Source organism: Syngnathus typhle, linkage group LG12 (genome assembly GCF_033458585.1).
Source record: "Syngnathus typhle isolate RoL2023-S1 ecotype Sweden linkage group LG12, RoL_Styp_1.0, whole genome shotgun sequence".
NCBI classification, from domain to species: Eukaryota; Metazoa; Chordata; class Actinopteri; order Syngnathiformes; family Syngnathidae; genus Syngnathus; species Syngnathus typhle.
The window spans coordinates 10,380,073-10,390,072 of record NC_083749.1 but is presented as its reverse complement, the minus strand read 5'-3'; the positions used below and the strand labels follow the sequence as shown (position 1 = coordinate 10,390,072).

At 41.3% G+C, this 10,000-nt stretch overlaps 14 non-coding genes and 1 pseudogene across 14 annotated transcripts; all 15 read right to left on the bottom strand.

The window, feature by feature from the left end:
- Nucleotides 1-166: 166 nt before the first annotated feature.
- Nucleotides 167-285, bottom strand: LOC133164115 (5S ribosomal RNA). Its single transcript, XR_009716638.1, has one exon. It is a non-coding gene; the product is annotated as a 5S ribosomal RNA (ribosomal RNA).
- A 245-nt stretch (nucleotides 286-530) lies between these two features.
- LOC133164183 (5S ribosomal RNA) lies at nucleotides 531-649 on the bottom strand. The gene has a single exon (XR_009716702.1). It is a non-coding gene; the product is annotated as a 5S ribosomal RNA (ribosomal RNA).
- A 237-nt stretch (nucleotides 650-886) lies between these two features.
- LOC133164093 (5S ribosomal RNA) lies at nucleotides 887-1,005 on the bottom strand. The gene has a single exon (XR_009716617.1). It is a non-coding gene; the product is annotated as a 5S ribosomal RNA (ribosomal RNA).
- Nucleotides 1,006-1,282: 277 nt separating this feature from the next.
- On the bottom strand, nucleotides 1,283-1,401 carry LOC133164492 (5S ribosomal RNA). Its single transcript, XR_009717000.1, has one exon. It is a non-coding gene; the product is annotated as a 5S ribosomal RNA (ribosomal RNA).
- A 515-nt stretch (nucleotides 1,402-1,916) lies between these two features.
- LOC133164634 (5S ribosomal RNA) lies at nucleotides 1,917-2,035 on the bottom strand. Its single transcript, XR_009717125.1, has one exon. It is a non-coding gene; the product is annotated as a 5S ribosomal RNA (ribosomal RNA).
- Nucleotides 2,036-2,267: 232 nt separating this feature from the next.
- On the bottom strand, nucleotides 2,268-2,386 carry LOC133164467 (5S ribosomal RNA). The gene has a single exon (XR_009716977.1). It is a non-coding gene; the product is annotated as a 5S ribosomal RNA (ribosomal RNA).
- Nucleotides 2,387-2,679: 293 nt separating this feature from the next.
- LOC133164517 (5S ribosomal RNA) lies at nucleotides 2,680-2,798 on the bottom strand. The gene has a single exon (XR_009717024.1). It is a non-coding gene; the product is annotated as a 5S ribosomal RNA (ribosomal RNA).
- Nucleotides 2,799-3,039: 241 nt separating this feature from the next.
- On the bottom strand, nucleotides 3,040-3,158 carry LOC133164215 (5S ribosomal RNA). Its single transcript, XR_009716733.1, has one exon. It is a non-coding gene; the product is annotated as a 5S ribosomal RNA (ribosomal RNA).
- A 273-nt stretch (nucleotides 3,159-3,431) lies between these two features.
- Nucleotides 3,432-3,550, bottom strand: LOC133164220 (5S ribosomal RNA). Its single transcript, XR_009716738.1, has one exon. It is a non-coding gene; the product is annotated as a 5S ribosomal RNA (ribosomal RNA).
- A 143-nt stretch (nucleotides 3,551-3,693) lies between these two features.
- Nucleotides 3,694-3,812, bottom strand: LOC133164489 (5S ribosomal RNA). Its single transcript, XR_009716998.1, has one exon. It is a non-coding gene; the product is annotated as a 5S ribosomal RNA (ribosomal RNA).
- A 283-nt stretch (nucleotides 3,813-4,095) lies between these two features.
- On the bottom strand, nucleotides 4,096-4,214 carry LOC133164317 (5S ribosomal RNA). Its single transcript, XR_009716832.1, has one exon. It is a non-coding gene; the product is annotated as a 5S ribosomal RNA (ribosomal RNA).
- Nucleotides 4,215-4,819: 605 nt separating this feature from the next.
- LOC133164633 (5S ribosomal RNA) lies at nucleotides 4,820-4,938 on the bottom strand. Its single transcript, XR_009717124.1, has one exon. It is a non-coding gene; the product is annotated as a 5S ribosomal RNA (ribosomal RNA).
- Nucleotides 4,939-5,182: 244 nt separating this feature from the next.
- LOC133164464 (5S ribosomal RNA) lies at nucleotides 5,183-5,301 on the bottom strand. The gene has a single exon (XR_009716974.1). It is a non-coding gene; the product is annotated as a 5S ribosomal RNA (ribosomal RNA).
- Nucleotides 5,302-5,634: 333 nt separating this feature from the next.
- On the bottom strand, nucleotides 5,635-5,753 carry LOC133164947 (5S ribosomal RNA). The gene has a single exon (XR_009717425.1). It is a non-coding gene; the product is annotated as a 5S ribosomal RNA (ribosomal RNA).
- A 261-nt stretch (nucleotides 5,754-6,014) lies between these two features.
- Nucleotides 6,015-6,129, bottom strand: LOC133164545 (5S ribosomal RNA; annotated as a pseudogene).
- Nucleotides 6,130-10,000: the final 3,871 nt, after the last annotated feature.

Below are 10,000 nucleotides of genomic sequence, written 5' to 3'. Positions count from 1 at the left end.
AACTCGGGTTATAATTTCAATGTCGGAGTTTAAACTCGGCTTGCAGTTTCCGAATGCCATACGTAATGGGTGTTGTAAGTAAGTAAGTAAGTAAGTAAGTAAGTAAGTAAGTAAATAAATAAATAAATAAATAAATAAATAAATAAATAAATAAATAAATAAATAAAGCTTTCAGCACCTGGTATTCCCAGGCGGTCTCCCATCCAAGTACTAACCAGGCCCGACCCTGCTTAGCTTCCGAGATCGGACGAGATCGGGCGTTCTCAGGGTAGTATGGCCGTAAGCCGTGATCACATTAAAAAATGTGCGTTTTATATATAATGCTACGGATGACGCCACTAGGTTGGAAACTCGGGTTATAATTTCAATGTCGGAGTTTAAACTCGGCTTGCAGTTTCCGAATGCCATACGTAATGGGTGTTGTAAGTAAGTAAGTAAGTAAGTAAGTAAGTAAGTAAGTAAGTAAGTAAGTAAGTAAGTAAGTAAGTAAGTAAGTAAGTAAGTAAGTAAGTAAATAAATAAATAAATAAAGCTTACAGCACCTGGTATTCCCAGGCGGTCTCCCATCCAAGTACTAACCAGGCCCGACCCTGCTTAGCTTACGAGATCGGACGAGATCGGGCGTTCTCAGGGTAGTATGGCCGTAAGCCGTGATCACGTTAAAAATCGTGCATTTTATATATAATGCTACGGATGACGCCACTAGGTTGGAAACGCGGGTTATAATTTCAATGTCGGAGTTTAAACTCGGCTTGCAGTTTCCGAATGCCATACGTAATGGGTGTTGTAAGTAAGTAAGTAAGTAAGTTAGTAAGTAAATAAATAAATAAATAAATAAATAAATAAATAAATAAATAAATAAATAAATAAATAAATAAATAAATAAAGCTTACAGCACCTGGTATACCCAGGCGGTCTCCCATCCAAGTACTAACCAGGCCCGACCCTGCTTAGCTTCCGAGATCGGACGAGATCGGGCGTTCTCAGGGTAGTATGGCCGTAAGCCGCGATCACATTAAAAATCGTGCGTTTTATATATAATGCTACGGATGACGCCACTAGGTTGGAAACGCGGGTTATAATTTCAATGTCGGAGTTTAAACTCGGCTTGCAGTTTCCGAATGCCATACGTAATGGGTGTTGTAAGTAAGTAAGTAAGTAAGTTAGTAAGTAAGTAAGTAAGTAAGTAAGTAAATAAATAAATAAATAAATAAATAAATAAATAAATAAATAAATAAATAAATAAATAAATAAATAAATAAATAAATAAATAAATAAATAAAGCTTACAGCACCTGGTATTCCCAGGCGGTCTCCCATCCAAGTACTAACGAGGCCCGACCCTGCTTAGCTGCCGAGATCATACGAGATCGGGCGTTCTCAGGGTAGTATGGCCGTAAGCCGTGATCACATTCAAAATCATGCATTTTATAGACACAATCGCCCCTGAAAGGGCGTTTCATGGAAACATGGTTATCATGAAACGTTATTGACAGCTTTTTATGTGGTAGCACAAATTTGCCATTACGACCTGCATTTTGCTGTATATGTCATGAAAAGTGGAAAAACCCTACATGTAAGCGCAATGTGTTGTTTTGGTTTCTTTTACAAATAAAAACTGCTGCTTTGAGTTCACAGGGAGCCAGCCTCTTTATTCACTGTACATAGTCTGCTCTCTAGCGGTAAAAGACGTGAACTACAATGCTACGGATGACGCCACACAATATAGGTTGGAAACTCGGGTTATAATTTCAATGTCGGAGTTTAAACTCGGTTTGCAGTTTCCGAATGCCATACGTAATGGGTGTTGTAAGTAAGTAAGTAAGTAAGTAAGTAAGTAAGTAAGTAAATAAATAAATAAATAAATAAATAAATAAATAAATAAATAAATAAATAAATAAATAAATAAATAAATAAAGCTTACAGCACCTGGTATTCCCAGGCGGTCTCCCATCCAAGTACTAACCAGGCCCGACCCTGCTTAGCTTCCGAGATCGGACGAGATCGGGCGTTCTCAGGGTAGTATGGCCGTAAGCCGTGATCACATTAAAAATCGTGCATTTTATATATAATGCTACGGATGACGCCACAGGTTGGAAACTCGGGTTATAATTTCAATGTCGGAGTTTAAACTCGGCTTGCAGTTTCCGAATGCCATACGTAATGGGTGTTGTAAGTAAGTAAGTAAGTAAGTAAGTAAATAAATAAATAAATAAATAAATAAATAAATAAATAAATAAATAAATAAATAAATAAATAAATAAATAAAGCTTACAGCACCTGGTATACCCAGGCGGTCTCCCATCCAAGTACTAACCAGGCCCGACCCTGCTTAGCTTCCGAGATTGGACGAGATCGGGCGTTCTCAGGGTAGTATGGCCGTAAGCCGTGATCACATTAAAAATCGTGCGTTTTATATATAATGCTACGGATGACGCCACTAGGTTGGAAACGCGGGTTATAATTTCAATGTCGGAGTTTAAACTCGGCTTGCAGTTTCCGAATGCCATACGTAATGGGTGTTGTAAGTAAGTAAGTAAGTAAGTTAGTAAGTAAGTAAGTAAGTAAGTAAGTAAGTAAGTAAGTAAATAAATAAATAAATAAATAAATAAATAAATAAATAAATAAATAAATAAATAAATAAATAAATAAATAAATAAATAAATAAATAAATAAATAAAGCTTACAGCACCTGGTATTCCCAGGCGGTCTCCCATCCAAGTACTAACGAGGCCCGACCCTGCTTAGCTGCCGAGATCATACGAGATCGGGCGTTCTCAGGGTAGTATAGCCGTAAGCCGTGATCACATTAAAAATCGTGCGTTTTATATATAATGCTACGGATGACGCCACTAGGTTGGAAACGCGGGTTATAATTTCAATGTCGGAGTTTAAACTCGGCTTGCAGTTTCCGAATGCCATACGTAATGGGTGTTGTAAGTAAGTAAGTAAGTAAGTAAGTAAGTAAGTAAGTAAGTAAGTAAGTAAGTAAGTAAGTAAGTAAGTAAATAAATAAATAAATAAATAAATAAATAAATAAAGCTTACAGCACCTGGTATTCCCAGGCGGTCTCCCATCCAAGTACTAACCAGGCCCGACCCTGCTTAGCTTCCGAGATCAGACGAGATCGGGCGTTCTCAGGGTAGCATAGCCGTAAGCCGTGATCACATTAAAAATCGTGCGTTTTATATATAATGCTACGGATGACGCCACTAGGTTGGAAACTCGGGTTATAATTTCAATGTCGGAGTTTAAACTCGGCTTGCAGTTTCCGAATGCCATACGTAATGGGTGTTGTAAGTAAGTAAGTAAGTAAGTAAGTAAGTAAGTAAGTAAGTAAGTAAGTAAGTAAGTAAGTAAGTAAGTAAGTAAGTAAGTAAGTAAGTAAGTAAATAAATAAATAAATAAATAAATAAATAAATAAATAAATAAAGCTTACAGCACCTGGTATTCCCAGGCGGTCTCCCATCCAAGTACTAACCAGGCCCGACCCTGCTTAGCTTCCGAGATCAGACGAGATCGGGCTTTCTCAGGGTAGTATGGCCGTAAGCCGGGATCACATTAAAAATCGTAAGTAAGTAAGTAAGTAAATAAATAAGTAAGTAAATAAATAAATAAATAAATAAATAAATAAATAAATAAATAAATAAATAAATAAATAAATAAATAAATAAATAAATAAATAAATAAATAAAGCTTACACCACCTGGTATTCCCAGGCGGTCTCCCATCCAAGTACTAACCAGTCCCGACCCTGCTTAGCTTCCGAGATCGGACGAGATCGGGCGTTCTCAGGGTAGTATGGCCGTAAGCCGTGATCACATTAAAAATTGTGCGTTTTATATATAATGCTACGGATGACGCCACGGTTGGAAACGCGGGTTGTAATTTCAATGTCGGAGTTTAAACTCGGCTTGCAGTTTCCGAATGCCATACGTAATGGGTGTTGTAAGTAAGTAAGTAAGTAAGTTAGTAAGTAAGTAAGTAAGTAAGTAAGTAAGTAAGTAAGTAAGTAAATAAATAAATAAATAAATAAATAAATAAATAAATAAATAAATAAATAAATAAATAAATAAATAAATAAATAAATAAATAAAGCGAACAGCACCTGGTATTCCCAGGCGGTCTCCCATCCAAGTACTAACCAGGCCCGACCCTGCTTAGCTTCCGAGATCGGACGAGATCGGGCGTTCTCAGGGTAGTATGGCCGTAAGCCGTGATCACATTCAAAATCATGCATTTTATAGACACAATCGCCCCTGAAAGGGCGTTTCATGGAAACATGGTTATCATGAAACGTTATTGACAGCTTTTTATGTGGTAGCACAAATTTGCCATTACGACCTGCATTTTGCTGTATATGTCATGAAAAGTGGAAAAACCCTACATGTAAGCGCAATGTGTTGTTTTGGTTTCTTTTACAAATAAAAACTGCTGCTTTGAGTTCACAGGGAGCCAGCCTCTTTATTCACTGTACATAGTCTGCTCTCTAGCGGTAAAAGACGTGAACTACAATGCTACGGATGACGCCACACAATATAGGTTGGAAACTCGGGTTATAATTTCAATGTCGGAGTTTAAACTCGGTTTGCAGTTTCCGAATGCCATGCTTTGAGAATAATTGTCAATTTCTGTCTATGTGAAGCCCTTTGAGACTGCTTGTGATTTAGGGCTATACAAATAAACTTGACTTGACTTGACTACGTAATGGGTGTTGTAAGTAAGTAAGTAAGTAAGTAAGTAAGTAAGTAAGTAAGTAAGTAAGTAAGTAAATAAATAAATAAATAAATAAATAAATAAATAAATAAATAAATAAATAAAGCTTACAGCACCTGGTATTCCCAGGCGGTCTCCCATCCAAGTACTAACCAGGCCCGACCCTGCTTAGCTTCCGAGATCGGACGAGATCGGGCGTTCTCAGGGTAGTATGGCCGTAAGCCGTGATCACATTAAAAATCGTGCATTTTATATATAATGCTACGGATGACGCCACAGGTTGGAAACTCGGGTTATAATTTCAATGTCGGAGTTTAAACTCGGCTTGCAGTTTCCGAATGCCATACGTAATGGGTGTTGTAAGTAAGTAAGTAAGTAAGTAAGTAAGTAAGTAAGTAAATAAATAAATAAATAAATAAATAAATAAATAAATAAATAAACAAATAAATAAATAAATAAATAAATAAAGCTTTCAGCACCTGGTATTCCCAGGCGGTCTCCCATCCAAGTACTAACCAGGCCCGACCCTGCTTAGCTTACGAGATCGGACGAGATCGGGCGTTCTCAGGGTAGTATGGCCGTAAGCCGTGATCACGTTAAAAATCGTGCGTTTTATATATAATGCTACGGATGACGCCACTAGGTTGGAAACTCGGGTTATAATTTCAATGTCGGAGTTTAAACTCGGCTTGCAGTTTCCGAATGCCATACGTAATGGGTGTTGTAAGTAAGTAAGTAAGTAAGTAAGTAAGTAAGTAAGTAAGTAAGTAAGTAAGTAAGTAAGTAAGTAAGTAAGTAAGTAAGTAAGTAAGTAAGTAAGTAAGTAAGTAAGTAAGTAAGTAAGTAAGTAAGTAAGTAAGTAAGTAAGTAAATAAGTAAATAAATAAATAAATAAATAAATAAATAAATAAATAAATAAAGCTTACAGCACCTGGTATTCCCAGGCGGTCTCCCATCCAAGTACTAACCAGGCCCGACCCTGCTTAGCTTCCGAGATCGGACGAGATCGGGCGTTCTCAGGGTAGCATGGCCGTAAGCCGTGATCACATTAAAAATCGTGCGTTTTATATATAATGCTACGGATGACGCCATTAGGTTGGAAACTCGGGTTATAATTTCAATGTCGGAGTTTAAACTCGGCTTGCAGTTTCCGAATGCCATACGTAATGGGTGTTGTAAGTAAGTAAGTAAGTAAGTAAATAAATAAATAAATAAATAAATAAATAAATAAATAAATAAATAAATAAATAAATAAATAAATAAATAAATAAACAAATAAATAAATAAATAAATAAATAAAGCTTTCAGCACCTGGTATTCCCAGGCGGTCTCCCATCCAAGTACTAACCAGGCCCGACCCTGCTTAGCTTCCGCGGACGAGATCGGGCGTTCTCAGGGTAGTATGGCCGTAAGCCGTGATCACATTAAAAAATGTGTGTTTTATATATAATGCTACGGATGACGCCACTAGGTTGGAAACTCGGGTTATAATTTCAATGTCGGAGTTTAAACTCGGCTTGCAGTTTCCGAATGCCATACGTAATGGGTGTGTTGTGACTTTATGCTCTGATACACTGTTGTAGTGTTGTCACTAACGGTGGGTTGCTTACTGGTTGTTTCACCAATAATACACGGAGGCAAGGATGCAGTACAAGTCGATCTTTTACTGCCCGCTCAGTCAACATCTCCCCGACTCTCAATACAGACAGACCACACAGTCGAGCACCGAGTGCTCGATTCCAATCTACCACATCCCTCTTTTCCAACTGAGAAGTAGCTTATCTAGTATCGGTTACCTTAACTCTTTGGTATCAACATTGATCACAATTTCGACATGCATATATCAATTACAAACAAATCATGTTTCAACAACCCAAATGGCTTTCAACAATCTTTTTTTTTTTTCCTTCCGAACCTATAACATTTTATAACACTTCACGATAAACACAAAACATCCACACTTTAATTTCTCCATCACTTTCTTTCTTAACATTGAGTAACAACATCACTTTGTCATTCAGTGTACCTGGCAGGGCGCCTAACTGCTCTGCCACTCCTGGTATAGCATGTGGGCATGCTGTCCACAGGCACAGGACAAGGGTTGCGTGGTACCGGTTCCAGTGGTGGTGAGTCCACTGTTGCAGTAGCCTGAGTATGTTGAAACTCAGAGTCCAAATGTTCATCAGGGTGAGAGTCTTTGAACAGGCTTGGGTGTATCTTTCTCAGATGTCGCCTGTTCCTCCTGCGTGTCCTCCCTGCCGGTGTCTGTACAGTGTAGGAGCGTGGTTCATCTCGCTGCCTGATGACAACCGCTGGCTCCCAGCCGCGTCGCGTCTGCATGTGCACCGTGTCTCCTGGGGTCAGCACTGGCAGTTGCTTTGCACGCTGGTCGTAGTGTTGCTTTTGCCGGGACTGCAAGTCCTGTATTCTTTCGAGAATATGCTGTGGGGATGACTGTTTCAGCACAGCACTGGAACATGGAAGTGTGCTGCGCAGGACTCTACCCATCAACATTTGTGCAGGTGTCAGGTTTAGTCCTGTCACCGGTGTGTTTCTCAGCGACAGCAACACTAGATGTGGGTCAGTGCCAGTCTGCACTGCTTTCTTCAGCGCGTGTTTTACCGTCTTTATGGCCCGCTCCGCCATTCCATTTGAAGAGGGAAAACCTGGGCTGGAGTGTGTGAGCTTGAACTCCCATGAAGCTGCAAATGACTGCATCTCATAGCTGGCGAATGGGACATGATCACTCACTACCTCCTTAGGTATCCCATGTCTGGCAAAGACAGACTTCATCTTCTGAATCACCGTGCGAGCTGTTTTATCAGTCAGGTTGAGCACTTCTGGATATTTTGTCAGGTAATCCACCAACAGCAGGTATGACTGACCATGCAGCTCGAAGATGTCAGCTCCAACTTTCATCCATGGCAGTTCAGGAACCTGGTGTGGAATGAGTGGCTCAGCCTGGTGTCTGGGCTGTAGCTGCTGGCACTGCACACATTTTTCCACCATTGTCTCTATGTCTCGTGTCATGCCAGGCCAGTAAAGGACTTTTCTCGCTTTAGCTTTAGTACGCTGCACGCCTTGGTGTGCAAGGTGCAGCTTCTCCAAAATCACTCTCTTGAAGCACTCGGGTATTATGATTTTGTCTCCGACCATCACAATGTCATTCACGATGCTGATATTGTCCCTCATTGGCCAGTAACTGTGTAGTTTACTGTCCAGACTTTTCTTTTTCATGGGCCAACCCTTCAAGTGTCTCTCACATACAGCTTGTAACACGCCATCTGCTGCCGTTGCTGATTTCAGCTGGCTAAGTGTTTCGTTACTCAACGCGTCTGTGGCTTCCAAGGCATACACAACTCTCTCATCACAAGGGTTCTCATTGAGATTGCCACTGTCATTGCACGCTGTGGCGCGTGAGAGCGTGTCCGCGATGTACATGTGTTTGCCTGGTGTATATGTCACATTCAAATCATACCTCTGTAGTTGTAGAAGCATCCCTTGCAGCCGTGCTGGCGCTTTGCTCAGTGGTTTGCGCACAATGACCTCCAAAGGTTTGTGATCAGACTGCACTGTTACTGTTCTTCCGTAAACATACTGGTGAAACCTTTTAGCAGCAAACACTATGGCAAGTAACTCTTTCTCGATTTGCGCATATCTTTTTTCAGTGTCCGTGAGCGCTCTTGATGCATAGCACACCGGGTGGCCATCCTGCAGCAGACAGGCTCCCAGCCCATCCTTTGAGGAATCTGCTTGCAGAGTCAGCGGCTGCTTGTGATCGTAGTACCTCAGAACAGGCGCTTGTGTGAGGGTAGACTTCAGCGTCTGTAGTGCTGCGCTGTGGTGTGGGCACCACTGCCATGCTACGTCCTTCTTTAGCAGCTGTCTGAGGGGTGCCGTGAGTGAGGCTTCATTTGGTATGTACTGCGCCAGGAATTTTGTCATTCCCAGCAGGCGTTGGAGACTTTGTTTGTCGTCCGGGGTCGGCATGTCGACAATCGCTTTGATCTTGGCGTCATCAGCCCTCTGTCCTGCTGCCGTGATGATGTGTCCCATATATTTTACTGTGTTCACTTTGAACTGGATTTTGTCTTTGTTAAATTTCACATTGGCAGACTTTGCTCTCTCCATTACTTTCTGCAGGATTTCATCATGTTCTTGCTCTGACGATGCTGCTATAATCATGTCGTCTGCTATGACGTACACACCTGGAATGTCGCCGAAGGTCTCACAATTCTTTTGTTGAAAGACTTCACTGGCCGACTTAATCCCAAATGGTAGCCTGAGGAAGCGAAAGCGTCCCCACGGCGTGTTGAAGGTGCAGAGCTTAGATGATGGCTCATCTAGCTTGATCTGCCAGTACCCATCCTTCTCATCCAAGATGGAGAAGACGGATTTTCCAGCCAGTCTGCTGCGCACATCTTCAGGAGTAGGAATGGAGTAATGCTGGCGCTTGACTGCCTCATTCAGGTTGCAAGGATCCAAACACACCCTCAGCGACCCGTTCTTTTTCTTAGTGGCAACAAGACTGTTCACCCATTCTGTTGGTTCATTCACCGGTGTTATCACTTTTCTGTTTTGTAAGTCTTTGATTGTCACTTTCAGCGCATCCATGATGGAGAGGGGTACATTCCTGCATGCGTGAATCACAGGAGTGACGCTGGGGTCGACGTGTATGTGATGAACTCCAGGAAATTCCCCCAATCCTGTGAATACATCAGCATATCTTAGTAGTAGCTCCTCTTTGGTGGCTGGCGGTTGTTGTTGTTGTGGAGCCTTTGCCGCGAGCGACCCCATCCTCTTCACCAGTTGCAGCTCTTCACAAGCCTCCCCTCCTAGAATTGGCTTGTCTGCTTGGCTACTCACGTGGAAGTCCAGCACAGCCTTGCGTTTAGACGTTCTGCATTCTAAAGATGCAACACCATCTGCTGTCAGGCGTGCCCCTCCAAAAGCTATCAACATAGTCTTTGTTGGACGCAGCTGAACGGGACCTGGTAGCTGCTGGTATAGCTGCCTGGGCAGCACATTAGCGTCAGCACCAGTGTCCAGCTTGAAGTCAATTGCAACACCTCTGATCGTGGCTGTTTCGCGCCATACAGTGTCCTTTGTTTGGTGTGCTGTTTTCTTGGTTCCATTTCCAATCATGCCTATGTATAAACAGTCCATTTCTTTTTCTAAATTGTTTACAGTCTTTGTCTTACAATGGCTATTTTTCTCATAGCCACCCCTACACACCTTTGAAAAGTGGTTATTTTTTCCACATTTATGACACACAGCGCCGTAAG